The following is a 20,429-nucleotide window of genomic DNA, read 5'->3' on the forward strand; positions in this document are numbered from 1 at the left end:
GAATTCAGACGCTGCAAACAGATGTATATTGCAAGAAGCATTGGGTATAGATTTTCATAATTTGTATTATCAAACTTGTCTTTTAATGTAGGGTTTGTCCCTTCGCTACAGTGTAGCTCTACCTGGAGGCTATTTAGTAAACAGCTTTGCTGGACTCAGGCCCATTGGACACTATTTAACATTGTTTCAGAAGACAAAATCGGGGCCACCAGATGAGCAACCGAATCTAAAAGTGATTTCAAAGTACATTCTCTGGTGGTACAATACACATCTTTCCAATTTATGGTCATGAGTGGATATCAGAAAAACATGAAATCAACCATAATTTATCCAAAGACTGCCTGACTTTCATGAACCGTGGGGACAAATAAAATGTGAATACCTTCCAGAAGAAAACACTGTAGCTAGGTCTCAAAGGTAACTAAAATCTGACTAAATTGATTTAACATCTGTATAGGTCAATTTCTAAATCAAAGCATCATTAGTGTAATATATATAACAGCTGTGGAGTTTCTGTTTCTGGAGTGAAAGAAACAACGTAAGAGCTAGAAACAGAAAGAATAATGAAAAAGAGTTGTTCCAACTGGGCTGTTCTAGGAATTACAGAGTTTTAAAAAATCAGCATTGTATTAATATTTTATATTTAATCAGAGATAATTGGGTTTGGATTAAGTACATTTTTATTCCAGTATTCCATTCTGATCTTTCTAAATGTATGGTTCACCTTTATTTACTTAATAATACATATTTTCCTGTATATAGGTCATGGGATTGATAGTGGGATAATGACTGATTTGAGTCTTTGTCTCTTCTCTAAGAGCAAATAAAAGTTGAACAGTCTTAGGATTTTTAGCTATGTATAGGCAAAGAGCACTCTACAAAATTAAGTGAAATTATAAGACTTTGCCCCCAAGAACTGCATACTGAGGTAAACAGGAGCAAGAATTCTACTGCAATTATGTCAATAGCAGTCAATGAAGAGCTAACTAATTTAAAAAAAAAAAAAGTTTGCAAAAGAAATAGGGCTTTAAGGACTGATATAAAGATGACAGGAAAGGACAGTGGGTGCTTGTTAAGAGGGACATTGCCCCAGTCAAGGGGTTTGAAGACAGAGGGGAATAAAACTCATACTGGTGCTATGGGCAACCAAACAATCCAATAGTGATTGCAACCACTCCTCGATCTATTTTTAAATAACCAAAGCGAGTGGCCTCTACCACCTTCTTCCAAGGTGTGTTTTAACAAACAACTGAACTGATGTAACACCTTACAGCTGCAAGGGGGAAGATCTCACTTCTTCCTGCCCTCTGCTGAGGTCCTCCTCTCACCCTTGTGCCTGCTCTGGTGCTTGGTGGCTCCCGGCTGAGTGAACTCAAGTCACTAACATACAGAAAACTATCCAGTCTTTTTGGTAGGTTAGTGAGTCAAATGTTGACTCACTAGGGAGTACGAAAAATACCAAAGCCCAAAGAAGTTAAATGGTGGAGCCCATGCCTGAAGGAAGGGGTAGGAGGAGGGAATGGGATTTTCTGTTTTCAGCAATGCTGAGTGGCTACATCAACATCATCCCAAAAGACTACTCTGCTGACAGAACACCATAAAATATAGCTCTGTAGCCTGTGACACCTTGGTTTGAAGATTTCTTTCTGACTTAGTTTCCAGTCCAAACTTAGCCTATGGCATTACCCTTAATAAGAAAACAGATGCATTTTCACTTTGTGTTGTAATTAGAGCTTTACTGGATTAAAAAAAAAGGCTTGGATTTGTTTTTACTTACACCGAAGTGCTTGTCCTAGAGCACAGTAATATGTAATACTTAATCTAACTGTAAAATCTGAAGTGGACAGACAGCACTTGTAATTCTACCACCAAGTAATTAGGTGATGTCAGCACACTCACGCCCTTGGTTAATCTAGCCTCATTTACCCTATAATAACATAACAGTGCCTTGCCTTCAACCCATTTTATTCAGTGGCACAGATAGCTCACTCTGTGTATGTTGCATTAAAGGCTGTGGGGGGGGGGTGTATGTGTGTGTGTGTGTGAGGTGACAAACCTGCTGACATGTGGGAGAGTGACAGGGCACTTTATCTTTTACATCGCTTCAACAGGTAAACTCCCAGAATGTAAATATTTCAAGACAGGACATAAAGAGTAGGTATACAGACAAGGTTTTTTTCTTTCCCCATTAAATTGGAGGTATAGTGAGCTATCAGATACATTTGAAAATCCTAGTCTGGACATGAAACAAACATTTGTAATGCTGAACCCCAGGATAAACTGCAAACATTTTGTGTTCTTTAGCAAATATTTGAAGAGTTACACACAGATGAATTAGGTAAACAAAGAAACTGGAATCAGTAGCATGACTCAAAATGGATGCAAAACCCTATGATATAGCTCTGATTAAGCACTCTTTTATGATGCTTCTTGTACTTAGCTTCTTCTGGAACAGCATCAGTGATCCACCTGGTGCGTTTCCCTGTCCTGTCATCTGTGTTTCCCAGTGGCTTGGGAACCTCTGGGGTCTCCAGCTGTGACTGTTGAAACAGGGAACCCAGACAACATGTATGCGAACCTTGGGAGGTAGGCAGCTGGCAGGACACCAGCTTTTAAGCATTTGCTGCTTTACATTCAAACATTATGAATTTTACCTGGCAGTTTCTAGAGCCAAATGTACCTTAACCCATAAACAGGAGGTAAAAAGGGAGAAGGGAAGAGAATTATGTTATTATATGCAAAAGTTAGTAACAATTTAAATAAAAAATGGGAGAATCCCTTTAAAACAACTCGGATTGTCTAAAACTAAACATCTGGTGACACTAGTATGCAGAAAAGACTTCAAAGGCCTGCTGCTTATGTAAGTCCTTGCTGTTCCCTTTTTTTAAATCATATATCCAGATTTTTATGTTGGCTCTTGCCGCATTTGAAATGAGTGAAATGATCTGAGAAAAGAAGGTTTCTTTGTGTATTTTATTTTAACTGGCAAGACATTAGCTCAGGCATTATTATGAGGAAAAAAAACGCTTGAAAATACGCTGAATATTGCAATATTATAGGAGAACATGCTGGATTTGCATCCAGCTCTGAATGCAACAATTTTATTTCTTTCAGGCTTGGTATCGAATTATTTCCATGAGGTTTCCAGAAGTGAATGGTGCATTTAAGGCACAGTTTCACTAAAGAGAGACAGATCTAGCTGCACAAGGATCTGTCATGTGCAATTTTGTTTACTTCTGCCTGTTTGCTAACCTCCAACTTCAGTGAGTCACAGGATTTTTACTACCATGCTATCCATTCCATAGGCTTTAACCACTCCACTTAATTATTAACAAAGTCCAAAGGTATCCACCCATCTCCCACACAGATCTACCAGCTAAAGACAGCTCTGAAACCTCTTCTTATTTAAAATTGTTCTTCACAGTTTGGATAAATACAGTGTTATTTGTTGACACTTTTTGTTGCTGAAATGACGTCTTTCCTCAGTTCTCCAAAGCTCAGAAGGCTTTCATTGTTATGGTTTCTGTCTCTGCTTATATTCATCATGTCCAAATAACTGGGACTTGCCCATGCTCCAGTCCTACAGATACATCTGACTTTGCTCCTTGTGATCCAGTTGAAAATCACCTCCTCTTCCAGGATGCCCTATAGCTACCTTCTAACTAAAATATGCCTTTACTCTCTTTCCTTATCCCTCAGACCGTCTGCTACAGTCATCTTCCCTGATTCTTTGGTCAGGCCTGACTGTGGTTTGATGCCAGGCTGATTTCAGAAGTAATGCAGATGGAATTCGGCCATCACTCCTTTCATCACAGCACACCACCTCTCCAGAACATGTTGGGGGCTGCCATGAATTAGATCAGAAAATAATTTTTATTTCCTGCTGCTTTTTAAATTTTTTTTCAGTGTAACAGGTCCCCTGATCTGGTTCGCAGCATGGCCCTGCAAAGAGCTGGAGCTGGGAAAATTGAGGAGTGGTGCAATATTGCACAAGGACAAAAAAAGGTGGAACTGGGTATTGGGATGTTTCTGAGGCCACAGGATCAGAAAACTGTGGCCTTTCCGCTGCTGGCCTGAGAGGAACCTTCCCTCAATGCCTAGCAAGTAACAAGCTTGTTAATATGCCTTACAGTGCAGTAAATCTACATGTGTTTTCAAATCTTATCATCTGACCTCCCTCTTGTGTTACTTAATGTCCTGTTTGCAAATTATTTTATCAAACACTTTAAACAATTTTAGAAGTACAGTCTTGCTTTAATCTATCTAGGACTTAGTTATAAGCAGTTTCTATTCACACAGCAAAGCTGAGCAGTGTAAAGAACAGTGAGCAATACTTGAACAAGAACGTGGACAGTCAAAGTGTGAAGGAAAAACTGGTACCTCCAAAGCATCATCCCAACTATATGTTTGTTGCTTTTGCTTAAAAATCTGACTTGTAGATATGCAATGATTGAGCAAAGAGCCCAGAGATTAAATATAATGATTGGTCCTCGTACAAGGCAGTTCTAGCATACACTCAGTGTATCAACTGTGAACGCTGGAAAAGACTGGGTGTAGCACAGTGTGTGTTAGTCATGGCCTGCAAACAGGGCAGGATAACAATTCAAGCTGAATCGTTACTCAGCTAATTGCTTTGAGTAAGTCTCAGATTTACACACCCTAGAATACAAACTCCACATAGTATGAGACAAATACTTGCCCTTTCTCGGGGTGGCAGGGTGGTGGGGCGAGGAGCATCTTAGGCGCTTTCTAAAACTGCATTTGCAGTAGTACAAGCAAACAGGAAAAGAAACTGCTTGCATTAAGGATCTCGAAGGACTGCAAAACTGATGAGATGAACTCTGGAAAATGGACTGGAGTGGATACAAAGTACCAGTGCCGCCCAGTGCATATCCTACCTGCTTGCCACGTGCTGCCACTCTGAAAGCAGCATGCAACCTGTACTTTCCGTTTAATTGCCGCAGTAAAAAAAAACAAACAACAAAACAGCTTAGCTTTAAACTCACCATCAAAAGCCACTGGACTTTGCACCAAAACAAATATACATGCACATGATTCACACTGACTCTGGGTGCTCTGGCAATAACACAACTTTTAAAACCACTGCATCTGCTTGCTAAATAAATGTGCTTACACCTTTGGTGCATGGAGAACTTGATCTGAAGTATACTTACTTAGTATGGGGGCAAACATAAGTTCCAACTTCAGTTTAAATTTCTGCACTTGGACTGAATTATTTACAAAGAGTTGAGATCACGGCCAGATGACATTTACATGGTAATTCCCTCTTGAAATCTCCATAAAATATGAGCAAAGGCGCAGAAACTACTGAAGCTTACATTATGACTACAACTAAAGCCAGACAAGAATAAATAAGTATTGATTGAAGCATACTGGGGGAGTTTACTGGTTACAGTGCAAGCTAGTCTAGGCATGCAAAGGAATACACACATGCTACAGAGGTATATAGGAGAAAATATAAGGTATATAAAAGAAAAGCAAGCAGAAGTTGCTAATAATGGGACTAAGAAACACAATCCACCATATGTTCTTTCTTGCTTCTGTGTTCTATATGTTGTGCTAATATACAGGCTCTTCAGGGAAAGGGCCAATTTTCTGCATGATTATTAAAGGGTAGCAGAGACAGCACAGGGTATTACAGGAAAAAAGGGTTGGGAATTGGAAGCAGATGCCAGAGGGGGGTACAGCATTGACGTAAATGGTGAAGACAATTGAGAGGGACAGTGAAACAGCTTTAGATGGAAAGGAGGAAGAGTGAAGGCCAAAAGAAATGTTGCAATAGTCAGCTATGAATAAGATATGAACCACAGTTAAGGTGGTGACGACATGGAGAGATTTTAAAGATGTCACCCAATAAGAAAATCTCACTGAGACAGATAAAACACCAAATGTGAACTGAGATTGAGGAAAAAGAGGCAATGAAGACTTAATTGATCCAACAGAGCAGAAGTAGGAAGGAGTGAGAAGCCTGGATAAGAAAAGAAAGTCTTTGTTTAAAATGGGAAACATTCAAATAGTCTTCAGTTCAAAGGATTGGAAACACAGGAATCAATAAATTAAAACTCAGTAAGCAATTAAATTAAGAATTAATTAAATTTAGAATACATCTATTTCCAAGGATAACAGAAAAAACCCTTCCATATGGGAAGAAACTCTTATCCCTTTAGTCACACATCATGGCAAGTACCATGTGCATCAAAGGAGGGAAAGAGAAAAAAACCACAGTAAGAGAGTAACAAAATTTCTCCCTAGTTCAAGATACCGAGCAGTGATTTATTTTCTAAAATTGTGTAATTTTATTATACTAAGTCTAACTGATTTGTTAGCAGTTCTCATAGACGAAAAAAAAAACCCAACCCATTAATAAATCTGCTAAATTCTGCTGAATATGGCAATAGTGTCCTGTACAAAAATAAATGTATAGAAAAAGAATCTTACACTGGAGGAAGAAACAATTCAGATGAGAGATAGGGAAGGATTTGGGAAAGAGAAGCAAGTTGAGTTTTAAGAGTAATTGCTTATTCCTATAAATTGTTTTCATGTTGATAATTTCCTCTGTGGTTCCTCCACATCCTGCAGAAGGCTTAAAGAAAAATCTTTGGGGCATAATGTTTTCCCATTCTGTTTCAGTTCACCCTTAATGTGTGCATCCTGCATTACTGTAAGAAAGGTGCTTGCTCACTGCTAATAGTTTTTCTTAAAAGAACGTTTTTTATTAAAATGGAGAAATGAAACAGACTGTCAGTAATAATGATGGGGGGAAGAGAACTGTCACATTCAAAAAATCATTATCTCAACAGTTCTCAACATTGCTGCCAATCATGTAGCTATCCATAGCGATTACGACAGCACCAACACAAAAAGAGTATCAGTTATTAGAGAAATTCTATAACATTCTGGGTTAAGAAGAGTTAATTGGTAAGTTTAAAGCACCGTCACCTTACATGCAATTGTTCATAGTCTTTTTGACACCAGAGGAGATGTACGGACATCTGAAATGTTTGATCTTGACACACAATGACAAATAATTAATTATTTCACTAGTAAGTAAAAAGTAATGAGCAAAGTAACTTTCAAATATGGATAGAAATTATCGGAATGACTGAGTCCATACCTTACATTGATGGGATAGCATGGTAAACATCTCTAATGAAAATTAAATATATAACAACTTTAATTGCTTATTTTGTTGGGAAGTATAACTTCAGCTTAGATTTAAAAAATATATATCCAATGCTAAATAGTTTGTGAAATATTAGACTTGTGTAAACATGTAACTTGCATCCTGGTTCCATACAAAACCTGTCATATTAAAATGAAGTGGATGAGCCTCATATGATTTATCTTAAAATGTTTTTATTTATTACCTTAGACTTAGAGCTTTGTTCTGATCCAGGAGAGAGACGTTCATCTAAAACCAACCAACCCTCAGAACCAATCTACCCTAAAACCAACAAGACAAAGTAGCACAGACGCTTCCGAAACAAGACTGCTACACTGGGACAGAGCTTCATAATGAAAGGTCAGGACATAGATCTCACAGGTCTCTTCTGTTTCACCAGTTTGCTTGGTTGTTGTTTCTTCTTAAGGGGGTTGATTTGGTAGGAGAGAACTACGCTTTTAATAATAATTTGCATACCATATCTGCACGTAACCCATATATTAACTTAAATCAGATGTAATCATCTCCTGTTCATTATCACATGGGTCTTTTGGCTTTGATTTAATTTGACCAGGCACAAATGGGCAGGATTTACCATGCATAAAGTTATGATGCTTGGTTTCTGCAGTTCCTGTTCAAATAAAATATCTAAATGGGAAGGCTCTGTTTACTTATTATATTGACTTTGTCAGGAAAGTCTTTCACGATGACCCAGCAAAAATGAGGCACATTGTCTGTTAAAATCTCTATCATCAGATCAGCAAAAGAAACCACAGCAAATATTTGAGCACGGGGTCAGCCCACTTCCTGCATTTTACCCATAGTTGGAGGAGGTGGTGAAGGCGCTGCCAACTTTTGTTGCTATAGTTCATTTTCCAAACTTCTGAATGAGTCTCTGCTAACTTGGATCTGCTCATCTGCTTCCACAGAATTGCTACGAGACACTCTCTATCTGGCCTTGAAATATATGGAAAAGCTTTTTTATTTTGCAAATGAAAACATTTTGTGACAGTAATGTTGTGCATGACTGTGGAGACCTCTGACAAAGCCAGCTGGCTTCTGGAAAAGGAAAATCAGCGACTGCACAAGTCTGGCTGCTTGTTTCACAACTGTCACGCTGTTAGGCAATAGTAATACGGTTATTGCATATTAATAGAATATAACACATATAAAGCTTATATTAGCTAAAAGCCTAGTAAATAATCTAATTTCTGATTCTAAAAGCTAGCACATTTAAATAGCTAATGGATGTTTATGATATTTAGTATGTTATTAAGATTTGAACTGTGATACAAATTTACACAATCCAGTCAGTAATCTACACTTAAAAAGCACTTTCAATACGAAAGGAATCAGTACAGTCTCCTGGGTAAATATTTTAATGCAGGATACACTCTCCTCCTTTACTACAGATGCTTTCTGCAACACCAGCCATTTTTATGGACAAAATGTATGCAACTTCTTTAGAGGAAAACACTTCCAAAACAGCAATTAAGACAGCTCTTCTCTGTGTCTGGGATAACACAGTGATGTTCACTGACAACATGGTAGATGGAGGCTGCTACAAGTTTGGTTTCCAGTAAGTGTGGGATGGGGAGCCCACAGCTCATAAACAGGAAACAGCCCACAACTCATTTTAAATTCCAATAAATATTTTGTGGTTTTACTGCCCTTGGGACAGTGTTAGTGTGTGAGCCAGGACAAGGTCTGTGAAACATCTATTTGCCCCGCAGAAAAGCTACCCGAGTTCGACAGCTAGGATAAAGCCTAGACAGCCTGGCACACCTCTCACTGGCAACAGTGAAGCCCCAATGTGGTGAATCCCTCAAGATGTGTATATTCCCAGGAGAAACCCCACAACCATACCAAGATCTTACTTTTGACAATTGTACTGCAGCACTTGTACAATGTCACCTCAGGGACCAGCAATACAAGTACACAAGCAAACAGATCTCCTAAATCTAGTCTGAAAGTTCAATATGGAAACTCAAACACAAGTGTCCTTACTCTCCACAGCTTCCTTGCCAAAACAAGACTGGAAAGAGTTTTAAGAGCTGATCACATATCCAAAGAAACACAATATATATTTGTAACTGCACAGAAGTTTTTTCTGTTTGTGTGTATTTCAGGGGGAAAAGAAAGCAAGAAAGAAAGCAAGAAAGCAAACCAAACTGAATGGAAAACTAATCTGCTTAGATAACATCTTTTATGGAAATAGTCCCTGAACCTTTATCAGCTGAGCCCTGTTACACACAGACTGTGGGGAAATACGTAGGTGTTAAACCTGAGAATTAACTCACTAAATCAACTGATTCTTGTGTCACTGGGTGTTGGCCTGGCTTGGGACGGACCCATGGAGCAGCACTAATGGTTGCGAAGTCGGGCTGTGACCAGAACCAGCTTGAAACAGTCTGAAAAAGGTTTAAATAAATGTGAGGGGTTTCGTTAGCTTCTTTCCTGCTGTTAATACTGCCTTTTATTGGTTGGTATTGAAACATGCTTTCTGGTGTTTTTTTCAGCTTATAATACCAGTTGTTGCTGTACTGAGTGCTCTGGGGTCCAGGTCTATGTGCTTAACCAAATTTATGAGAAATTTATGAAATTAAATCTACTGCACACCTGCAGTAGAGCCAGCATCCAGGACAGCGCTGTCATTCCTTCCCTTTGGGGCCTGTGTTTCTGTTTTCAAAACAGCCACAATGTTTCCATCAAGTAAAAACAAGCAGAACCTGCATGCCTGTGTGTGTACACTTGGTGCCTGTAAAGTAACACTCCATTGGGAACATCCGATTTTTCTCCTCCTGGCACCCATGTTATTATGTGCCCCCCCCACAGAGTGAGAATGTGAAGTGAAAATGCAATTGTATGATGAAAAAAAAAAGCTAGTGGTATTTTTTGGAAAGTGACGATCACAATCGTGAGGATCATCAAGAAGTGTAACGTAGATGAAGTAGTCAAAGGGGGGGTGGGGGGAAGCTGACCCCCTTTTAAAAACCCTTTATTTATGCTTCTGGTTACTTTTCCAAGATTTCAGAGCCTCGGGAAGCCCAAGTCAGTCACAAAGCCCTGTTCAAGGGCGTGCTGGACTTTATTCAGGATTTCGGGCTCTGCTTTGTTGACGTGACCCGCAGCAACTTTCTGAACACGAGGATGCTTTTCTCAGCCAGCCGTACCCGGGGGAGGTCCCTGCGCCACGGCCCGTGCAGCTCCCCCGCGCCTCCCCTCAGGGCCAGGGCCTGACCCCCGGGCCTGTGGCCGCGCAGCCCCGCCACGCACGGCCCGGGCGGGGGGGCGGGCCGGCTCGGGGAGGGGAGCGCAGACTTTGTCCCCCGGCAGCCGGGCCGCCCCCCCGCCCGGCGGAGACCATACTCGGCCCGGGCGCTGCCGGTACACCGCCGGGGCGCGCGGAGGCACCGCAGGGGGCGGGGGGAGGACGGGGGGGGAGGAGCGCGCGTGCCCCCGCGCTGCGCCCGGCCCGCGCAGGCCTCTCCCTCCCCGCCCAGCCAATCGCGCGCGGCCGCCGCGGGAGGTGTGTGCCGCGATCTCACTTCCGGTACCTGTCACCCTGCCGGCCAGAGTCTGTCAGGCGCAGCACCGGGTACTTCAGCGCTCCTCCTCTCCCCTCAGCGACCCCCGCCCCGCCGGGCTGGCAGCGCCGGGCGGTGCCGCCGGCCCGGGCTGGCGGCGAGGGGGTGCCGGCAGCGGTGGTTGGGAGGCGTCGGGCGGGCGTGTGGCGAGAGCCGGGCGCCCCGGGGGACCGACGGCAGCTGGCAGCCGGGGGCGCGGCGGTGCTTGCCCGACCCGACCCAGCCCGGCCCGCTGCGAGCGACGCGGCCGCGCCTCTGCGCCTGCCCGCGGGCCGGCAGTAACGCGCGGTGTCGCCTCAGGGGTGCCCCCCTTCCGCCCCCCGCGGTGCAGAGGCTGCCCGTAGCCCGGCTGGGGCTCCTGCGGCCGGGGCGGGCACGGGGAGGGGGGGGGGGCGGTGGGAAGGCGGCTGGGTGACGCCCCCGCCTTGCTCACACGGCGGCGGTTTTGCTAATGACCCGTCTTTTCTTCTCCTCCTCCTCATCCTCTCTATTTATTCTGTCTCTCTTTATGTATCTCGTCGCCGCGTTTTGAAGCCCTCTGCGAAAGTCCGGTGCTGGCGGAGGCGAGAAGGTGCTGGCTGGCCGGGGGAGATGCTTTAGCCGCTCCCGGGGCTGCGCTCGGGCTGGGCGCCAGCTGCCCGCCGTGCGGGGACCGCCGTGGGCGGCAGCCCGCGGTCAGAGAGGCTGCAGGACGAGCGAGAGCCGGCCCTGGGGGAGGCTGGTGTTTGTAGGTAAAGAGCGATCTTGGAAACTTTGTGGGGAGGCTTCAGGGTGCTGGGGGGTGGGGAAGAGAGGATAAGACAATGTCCTGTCATATAAGATGCTATTTTTCAGCTGTCATGTCTCTTAAATACATGAGTTGTCCTTAAACTGGTTTGAGAAATGAACTTGGGCACTAGGCAGAAAATACGTGCTTGGAGGTTACCTTATGGCTTGGCTTGGTCAGGCGGTTGTGCCTTCTACCCATCAGTTGTTCAGAGAAAAGTCCTATATCCCTGGAGTGATGAGCGGGTTAGTGGAAGCTCCCCCTTTATTTGCTTTTGTGGCTTGATGAGGAAAACCACGTTTTGATTGTCCCTACTGGTCTGTCCCCTTGCTTTCTGAAAAGCTGGTGAAAAAGATAGCACTCAAAAAGGAACGGAGTGCTACAATGTATTACCTTGCATTCATGTTAAGATTAGCATACCCTCACTGGCAGAAGTAGCTGTTCCTACGCTCTCTGGTGAAAGGAGTACAGGATTCATCAGACAGGATTATATAAAATAATGATGTTTGGCACTTTGGTGGCCTTGAATGTCTTAGTAGTACAGCACAAATAAAGACATATAAGTTTAGTTGGGAAGGAAAGCTGTAATCAAACTGTACTTACAGAACATGCGCTGACTTTCTTCTTGGCATGTAACACTGATTACTGGGTTGAAATTTGTGTGGCCTTTGCAGGTAGCCTAACTGATAAGCTATAAAAGGTGTTTCCTTTATAAATTCTGAATCACTGACTTAATATTGAGGCTACCTGGTCTCATGCTGAAACTGACGGCAGTTGTGGTTCATGTGATGTGGTCACAAGTCTACTCAAAGCTAAACCAGTATCATAACCTTTGTTATTTGGCATGAGCTACCAAGCAGTCATTGGCTCTTAGTTACTTTCAGTGGCAACTTTTTGGATTTTAAGTAGCGCAACCTAGTGTTTCAGAAGGATGAGAGTGTGCGCAGACCTTATCAGAGGTCTGTAGAACTGCGTAGCCAGCACGCTCCCCATGCTCCCTTTCTTTCCCATGTTTGGAAGGAACACTTGTGTAGTCCAAAAAAAGTTCTTATCAGTCTGCTGATGCCTTATATTGACCGTCATCCTCTACGGTCAGGTAGCATAGGGAGTTACAAACCCTTATGTCCTGAAAACCTCATGGTTTTATTGCTTCTCTTCAGTAGTTCTTTAATGTCTTCATTTCTTATTCATGCCCCTCAGTACTGTAGTCTTCTTAAAGGGCATTATGAATTTTAAACCATGGAGAAAAGGTTGCATTTCAGCTGTGATTTTGTACCATTATACTTTTAATATTTTATGTGTTGAATGTTGTAAAAAAGTAGAGAAGATAATGTCCTACGGGGAACGTAGGATACATGGCCTAGGATGTTCATCTTGTTTTGGAAAATAGATCATAGTGCTTACTGTTGACCTGAAGGGGTCAAGGAGGGCAGTGTAAATTTTCTTAGAATTATTTTGGAAGAAGCTCTTACTTCAAAGTGCAAATAGCACTGTTTTTCTCTTTACTTTGCCTTAGCTTACCTGCTAAGATTTGAGTTCTGAGTTTTGTTCTCTTGCACGTGGCATATTTGTTGCACAGGGGGAAAAAAGAACACCATAATTGTCTTGGAAAATAAATGAAGTTTAATTCATATTTATTTTAAGTACAAACATATTTGGTACGCATTTTGGAATTTTAACATTTGTAATTTAATCTGATTTTTTGGCAAATCTCTCTGAATCTTTAATTTGTTTGGTTTTTAGTTGAGTGGACAGGGAAGTCAATTTAATCAAACCATTATTTATTTTTGTAACTATGTATGCTTTTTTTTTTTTTTTTAACAGGCCTTATAAAGTACCTAAAAGTAAAATCTCTAATTTTGGTGTATAAATGGTACTTAAAAGGCCAGTTGCAAAGACACCTTGTAGGACATGTATGTGTGTGTACCTTAGAAACAGTAACTACTCTTAACAATTTGTCCACAGAAAGACTTAGACATTTGTGAGAATGCTCATTATGAGGAAATGTACTTTGCTTTATAACAGGTAATTAAATAGCACAAGGTTTTCACTGTAGTGGTCTTAGTTGAGTGCTTTTGAATTTTTTTAGTATGAAGAAAAAAGGTCAGTATGATACTGGGATATACCAGTCATATACCCTAGTTAGCTAGATGTCAGTGTAGTCCTGCTGTAAAACTAGGTATTGTATTAAAAGCTTCAGTCATTTAAAAAATATTTTTAGTCCAAATGAAGTGACTGCATTTTTTTCTGAAGCACAGAGAAATATAAAAAAGCTTTATCTTACATGATATAAATATAAAGTTAGAATAGTAAGCTTTGGGAAATTTTGTGACTTTTTTTTTTTTTTTAAGAAAGGATGTCAGCAGCTTTATTATTAATGAAGAGACACTTGTTATCACCAATGTGCATGTGAAATGGAAAGGGAACACATTCTGGAAATAGCTTCTGTTTCAGCCTTGCAAGATGCTGCATGAAGTGGTGAGTACATATGTGGACTGGGAGCTGTCTTGGCATTGTTTTTGAACAAGTAGAGAAGAAAAAACATTTGAGGTAGAGGTAGAATTGCTGTAAAGAGTGATTGATGTATAGTCAACTGACAAGGGAAGTAATCTAAGCAAGCAATGCCAACAAAGAGTTGATAAATGGAAAACAGTAGCCCAATCAGGAGAACAGAGTAAGTAAAATTTCCTTATGTTCTGATATCTGTGTTAGACTTATACATAAAAGTTGCATAAAGATGTTATCCAGTAGACTTTTGAATTCTTAATATTTTGAAAGTAGAGTGCTCAACATTTCACAGGACCAGGTCTGTAAAATTAAATTTTGAATGTTTTATGAAGTAGAATGCTGAATATTCACTGAATGAATAAGTACTTACCCAATAAGGTTAAGCTCTAATCATGAGTATCCTCAGAATAAAATAAAATCTCTCCATCTTGAAGAGTGTGATGTTTGGCATGTTTCACAAACATTACATCGATATGAGGAGATTGTTGTGTGACTAGATTGTATGTGGCATTGAGTTGTTGCCAAATCTGATTCCACTTCCTCATACCAGTTCTCATAGTTTCTGCTTATGAAACAATATTTATTTTTAAGTGCGTTGCATGTGTCTTTTAAGTATCTAGGAAGTATAATTTCTGTGTCCGGTGAAAAGCTTTTCGTGCACAGATTAATACAAATTATAAAATATAATTCATTGGTGTTCTAATCCTGATTGAGGCTTGAGTTGTTATATGACTGGTTTGTGTGGTTGTTTGCTGTGTTTTAAAATGCTTGTAGGCATAAGCTGTAAAAATGGTTTTTTTTTTTTACCTTGCAAATTACCTGTTTGGTAGTTCTCATCTTTCATAGTTTGTTCTGTGATACAATGTTCATCTAAATTTATTGGTTTAAGTTCAAGTTGGCTCATGCCTGTGGAAACACTAACCGTATGAGGTAGATTTGCAAGCATTTGACAAATTACTTATCCCTTTCTAGAAATGCTGATATACTTTCCTGGGTTTTTTTAAAAAAACTAGAAACTAAGAAATTATTCTCTTAATCTTTCCAAATAGTAAAATAAAGCTGTTCAAAAATGTGTCTGCTTTGGGGAACTCAGAATAGTTAGCAGCTACTGAAGTTGTAAGGTTCTTTGGCATTTGTTTCCAGGCAGCTGAAATACACATGAATGCGAGTTAGTCCAATATTTTTGTATTTCATACTTTTGTATGAATACTTTGGTCTGTTTTCAGTTTGTTGTTAAGTATGTAAAAGGAATCAGAACTGCTGCTCTTCCGTGTGCAAATTAACTGCTGGTTGAGTAACTTTTTACTAACCTATGAGTGTATAATATCCTGGAGCTGAGAGCATTTATTGTTGTGAATAGTTTAGAGTTTGATGTATTTTGCATTGAAAAATGGTACCACAATCTGTCCTAATGTTGTTTAGATTTAAGTAAAATGGATCATTTGGAATTATTCTGCAGCCTATGATTAATGTTTGGAGGCAGGGCTTACTGTTTTGTTGTATGTATCCATGCATCCAGCACAGTTATGCTGTCTGAGTAAGTTCTATTATCTGTAAATAGGCTTGTATTGATGTTCATTTTTTGTTACACAAGTAAGTGCTGCATGCCTGGTTTTTTTGGTTTGTTTTTGTGTGTTGGTTGTTTTTTTTTTTTAAAAAAAATCAGTATTTTTTTACTGGGAACGATTGATGTAACAATTCACAGAAGAAACATTGAATTTAAGCAAGAACATGAATGTTCAGATGGTAAGAAGGACCATTGTCAATTTGTAAAATCTGTTCGTAAGTGAAGACATGAATTACTGTTGATGTTTCCTGGCCTCCTGTTACTGTTACTGCTTCAGCAAGAATGTTATAAAGTACATGGTATTGGAGTGCTGGTGCAGCCTCATGTTTAAAAAAAAAAAAAAATCATCAACCTTCTCACATCTTTTGGATGCATATATGAAAGGTGTTCCCTGGAGTAATAAGGCTGAAAAATAGAATATGGAGCAGTTTGCATCTGAGGCAGGAGGGAGAGGGAGATGGTGAATGTTGTGTCAGAGACTGCTTTGGAGATTTCTGGATTTATTAGCAAGCGGTGCTTGATGGCATTCTTTACAATAGGGCTGATGAATTCTCCATTACAGCAGTTGATGAATTCACCCACTCTGATATTAAAATAAAATTAATTGCAGCCCACAGGTCGTAGTGAATATTGTTGGTTTGTTGGCAATTTTCAGGGGAAGGTTACAAGAGCTATGCAATGCTAGCATGAAAATTTTGTTTCTTATGGAGGCTAGAACTAGGTAAAGGTTAGGAGTCCTAAGAATAATTTTAAATACTAGCCAATGCAGGTATGTACAGAATATGGGACACTGAAGTTTACTCAGCAAACCTGAAAATGGTTAAGTGTGGTTTTTCAAATCTTTTTTTCTTAGTTCATAGGTAAACATCAGTTTGCAGTAAATGTGCTGCATTGTGAGGGGGTTTCAAGTGGGTTTTTTGTCAGTGTAAGATGCTGTATGGATGTAGTTTCACTATGTAGCTATGTAAACAGGAGAATGTTCCGTCTGTGGTTGTTTCTGACCAGTTGGTTGTTGGTAATTCTGCTCTGTGAGCATAAGGTAGACTTATGTTATTATGCTGTATGTATGTGAAATTTAAAAATGGTGTAATGTGTTTATTCATATTCCACATAGCTACCCACAGAGAAAAGCACATAAATGAATTTATATATATATATTAAAAAAAATATATATTTTTATATATATATATATAAATTTCAGAGGTAAACAGTTCAAATTTCTTATCTACTTCAGGACAAGAGACTGCTGTGTGCAGTTAAGCAGGCCAGTATAATTAGAAGCAAATCAGGTAGCAGATTTAGTATATATGTAACTAAGAGACAAGCAGCACAGGATTTTGCTTTTGAAAAAAGCAGCAGCAGTACGTTTTGGTACTGTGCTTCCGTAGAGATGTAACTGTACATATGAATAGGCCAATATTTTCAAACAGCTGTCAAATGCTCAATTTAAATGTGTGTTTTGGGCACTTGATTTTCAGCATATTGAGCTGCCGTAATTCTAACCAAATTTACAAGGAGTTGCATTTTCTTAAGATTATAAATCCTGTAATAAGTCCTGTCGAAATTTAATAGCGATTATCCTTTAAGCATATAGAATTGTTCAGTTTGCAGCTATCATTAATTTTGATTCTCTCCTAATGTGGCATGCGTACATGCATGTCTGTGTGTATGAATGAACATGAATGAATACATAAATATGAGACTAAAAAAAACAGGATGTCCCTTTTCTGTGTTGTTCCTGATAGCCCTGCAAGTATGAAGCTTAGAGCAAAAGGTGTGGTTACACAGCATGGCTTGATCTGATCTAGCAACTGTTTTTAAAGATCAGTCAGGTTAGTTCGTCATGCTGCTTTCCTTTGCTATCATCCATGTGTTTCTATCCTTCCTTTTTGCTGCCCCTTAGAAAGTCTGTTCAGCTATCTCTTATGTTTTTCCTGTGTTACTCTTCAACCAGCTTAACAAACTGAATTGTTTCACTGAAGCTGTGTCTAACCTAGGTAATAAAATACACCAGGGACTGTTTTCTGGACCTGGAACTAAGTAACAAGATTGCACCTGAAACAGTACGGTTGCACCCAGACTGCCAGTGAAGAGCACTTTGCTGCTCTGCATTTGCTGTCCCCTTAACTGTGCCTGGGCATTTGTCTGGGAGCACCAAGTTCGTATGGGCCAAAATGGTGTCAGAGAGGATGCTAACAGCATGACTCGAGCCTGTGCTCTGGCCCTGTTTTATTTACTGTTACAGATGTGGCCAGAGAAGTCAGACAAGTGCAAAAGCCAGCCCAGGTGAGATGGAGCGGTATGGCTGAAAATTAAGAAAGGAGAAGGAAGGTGCAGGGCTGACAACGTCAGGGAGCTACAGAAGGGGTATCCTTTTGATGTCAAGGAGCTATTAAATTACTTAAGAGGTTTTGTCTGACTGTACCCTTAATGTAACATTATTTTGCTAACTACAGCTTCAGATTGCCTCTGTGGAGAGCTACAAGTGCTGTGTCCCTATAACTGCTTTATCAAAGTCTGATTCAGTCAGCTAAAATGCCTCACAAGTGAATTAAACCTGGTATATGAAAGTACATATATGACATTTTAAACAGGTTTTCTTATCCTGGATGTTTCATTGGGGTATTGTTTTTCTTCTACCTTTTCTGTAATTCATGTGCTTCCTTAGATAAAAGAAGTGGGGAGAAGTAGGGTGGCAGGCAGGAAGCAATGGTGATACTACTACTGTTAATATGGGGCTGTTGAACTGGTCAGTAGACACCCCTCAGGTCTTACGAAGGATGAGCAGAGAGCTTAGATGTCAGGAAAATAATTGGTTATATTTTGACATTTTTTGATCATGCAGGAGTGTGAGGCTTGTGATATCTCTACTGTAGCAAGTGACCTGATTTAGAACTGTGAAGTCATGTGTCCCAAGTATATCCTCTGTCTGATGTGTCAGTGGCTTGGAAGTACAAGTACTTTATATCCATTTGCCAAAAAATGTAGATTCATTGCATTCATACCTGTGGCCAAGACTCCTGTCAGCAATGCTAATTCAGTGTAAACTTTGGTTTTGTGTGATACATTTACACAAAGAAAAACTTTTTAAGGTAGGAATTTCTGAATTACCAGAACAAAACTGAAGTTCTTTTTCTTCACAAAAAAAACCCAACAAAAAGTGAAAGAATTTTGTTTTACATTCCACTCCGGGTACTCTGAGTAGTAGCATGCCATTAAATCAAAGTTAGTTCATTTTTATCGGGTTTTATTTGTTTATTTATTTAAATGTAATAGCTGAGCAACAAGAGCCTGTGAAAATACTGTGAAGGAATGAATAAAATTGTAGTACAATGACGAATACTACGTCCTTCACAGACTGGAACCCACCGCACTGGGATTTCAGTGATGCCACAAGGGCAGGAGGGATGAAAAAGGGGTCGGTAGAGCCCAGAAAGAAGAGAAGAAGGTGCTGTTTATAGAAGACATTAGATTTTGTCTACTGGTAGAAGAGTATGAAAGCTATACGTTGGGATTACTCAATTAATTTTCAAAAAGACACTTGTAAGTAGAAGGGGCCTAAATCTGTAGTATCTTGTCTGAGGGTTGTTCTCTTTTATAGGATATAAATACTTCCGTTAAGCTGAGTTTAGGTTATCAAATATGTCTTGTTAATTTGTCTGGGCAAGGGAATAAAGTTTATCAGTGCAATAAACCCACTGAAAATGCACGGTGGTGTTCTCTAGTAAGAAGGCAAATTCAGGCTGCTTGAATCTCTTCCAGAAACAGATGTAAATTCCACTGTAGCTTTTCAAATAGTGAATAATCATGGTCTGTTATGTTTGGTGATGAATCATGCAAAGGGTTGCAGATGGTGAGAAGAGTGCAGCTGTGCAGATACTAGAGGAGCGGAGATAGAAGACTAGAGGACCCAAGGGGACAGAGGTGATTTTAGGGAGGATTGACATGGCTTATGAAAGAGACAGATAAGAGAGCTGAAAGAGTATTGAAGCTGAGTGTGCCAGCCTCAGGGTAAAGCCAAAACTGAACCTGAGATTTGGGGATGGGGAGAATGCTGGAGACTGAAAAAGAGGTATACTAAGATAGAGAAATATTTTTTGTTGTTCTTTGAAGCAGAAGTTGCAGCATCAGCTACCAAAGTTACTGGACATTTGTGCCAAGCCAAAACATGAAGGAGACCAAGCTTAGGTGGGGAAATTCAAGGTGGAAATGAAAAGAGAAAACTAAGAGGCTTCATGTTCCTTTTAAAGGAATGCTGGTCGTTAGTAGGAGAGTTATTGTAGTAACAGATATAGATGCAAAGTTGTGGGACTGCTCTGAGCAGAAGTTGTGTAATGAGATCAGAGTGGCAAAAGTTTGCCAGGTGGAGAAGTTGTATCTGACTAGCTATTCTAAAAAAGGAGGATTGCAAGGCCTGGGTTGTGGTTGAAGGGCAGGTAAGATTCAAGTGAAGCTTTTACGATCTCAAATCAATATGCTAAAAAGTCCATCTGTCAACTTTTTGCATTAAGTAATTTTAATTTAAGATACCTTTTTCTTTTGTTTCCTCTCTTTTTAGATTAAAAGTATTGTTCCAAAATCATATCTTTTTATTCAGGAAGAACGTTACCATTAAGATGTTTGTAAGAACTAGTATTTTTACCCACAGGTCAGAAATCCTCAGCCAGAGTGAATATTTAACCGCTATTTCAAGGACATCTTTTTCTTAATAAAGTATGTGATTAGGGTTCAAAGTGAGGGACCCTGAAAAATTTTAGACTCCTCAGAGTACTGACATAACTTCAGGCACCCATTGTGCTGTTCGTGTGTTCTACAAAC

General features: G+C 40.3%; 1 protein-coding gene and 2 long non-coding RNA genes across 8 annotated transcripts in view; 2 read left to right on the forward strand and 1 right to left on the reverse strand.

Moving 5' to 3' along the window:
- Positions 1–10,833, reverse strand: part of LOC119148186 — a 29,246-nt gene extending 18,413 nt beyond the window's left edge. Inside the window, exon 1 of the long non-coding RNA XR_005104325.1 lies at positions 10,741–10,833. This is a non-coding gene — a long non-coding RNA (uncharacterized LOC119148186). The remainder of the gene's footprint in view (positions 1–10,740) is intronic.
- LOC119148185 lies at positions 1,836–9,926 on the forward strand. 2 transcript variants are annotated; one of them, XR_005104322.1, is made up of 3 exons: positions 1,836–2,586; positions 7,394–7,543; positions 9,703–9,926. It is a non-coding gene; the product is annotated as an uncharacterized LOC119148185 (long non-coding RNA). The 2 variants fall into 2 exon arrangements; XR_005104323.1 differs by lacking the exon at positions 9,703–9,926 and adding an exon at positions 8,113–8,588.
- PPARA (peroxisome proliferator activated receptor alpha) overlaps positions 10,728–20,429 on the forward strand; it is a 40,093-nt gene continuing 30,391 nt past the window's right edge. For 3 of the 5 annotated variants that reach the window (XM_037387987.1, XM_037387988.1, XM_037387984.1), the window contains exons 1-2: positions 11,213–11,501; positions 13,888–14,014. The gene's annotated coding sequence lies outside the window, so the exon portion shown is untranslated. Of the gene's footprint in view, positions 10,782–11,212; positions 11,502–13,887; positions 14,015–20,429 lie in introns of those variants that run through there. The other 2 variants (XM_037387985.1, XM_037387989.1) reach the window with 2 other exon arrangements.

The sequence above is a fragment of the Falco rusticolus genome, chromosome 5 (assembly GCF_015220075.1).
Source record: "Falco rusticolus isolate bFalRus1 chromosome 5, bFalRus1.pri, whole genome shotgun sequence".
Taxonomy (NCBI): domain Eukaryota; kingdom Metazoa; phylum Chordata; class Aves; order Falconiformes; family Falconidae; genus Falco; species Falco rusticolus.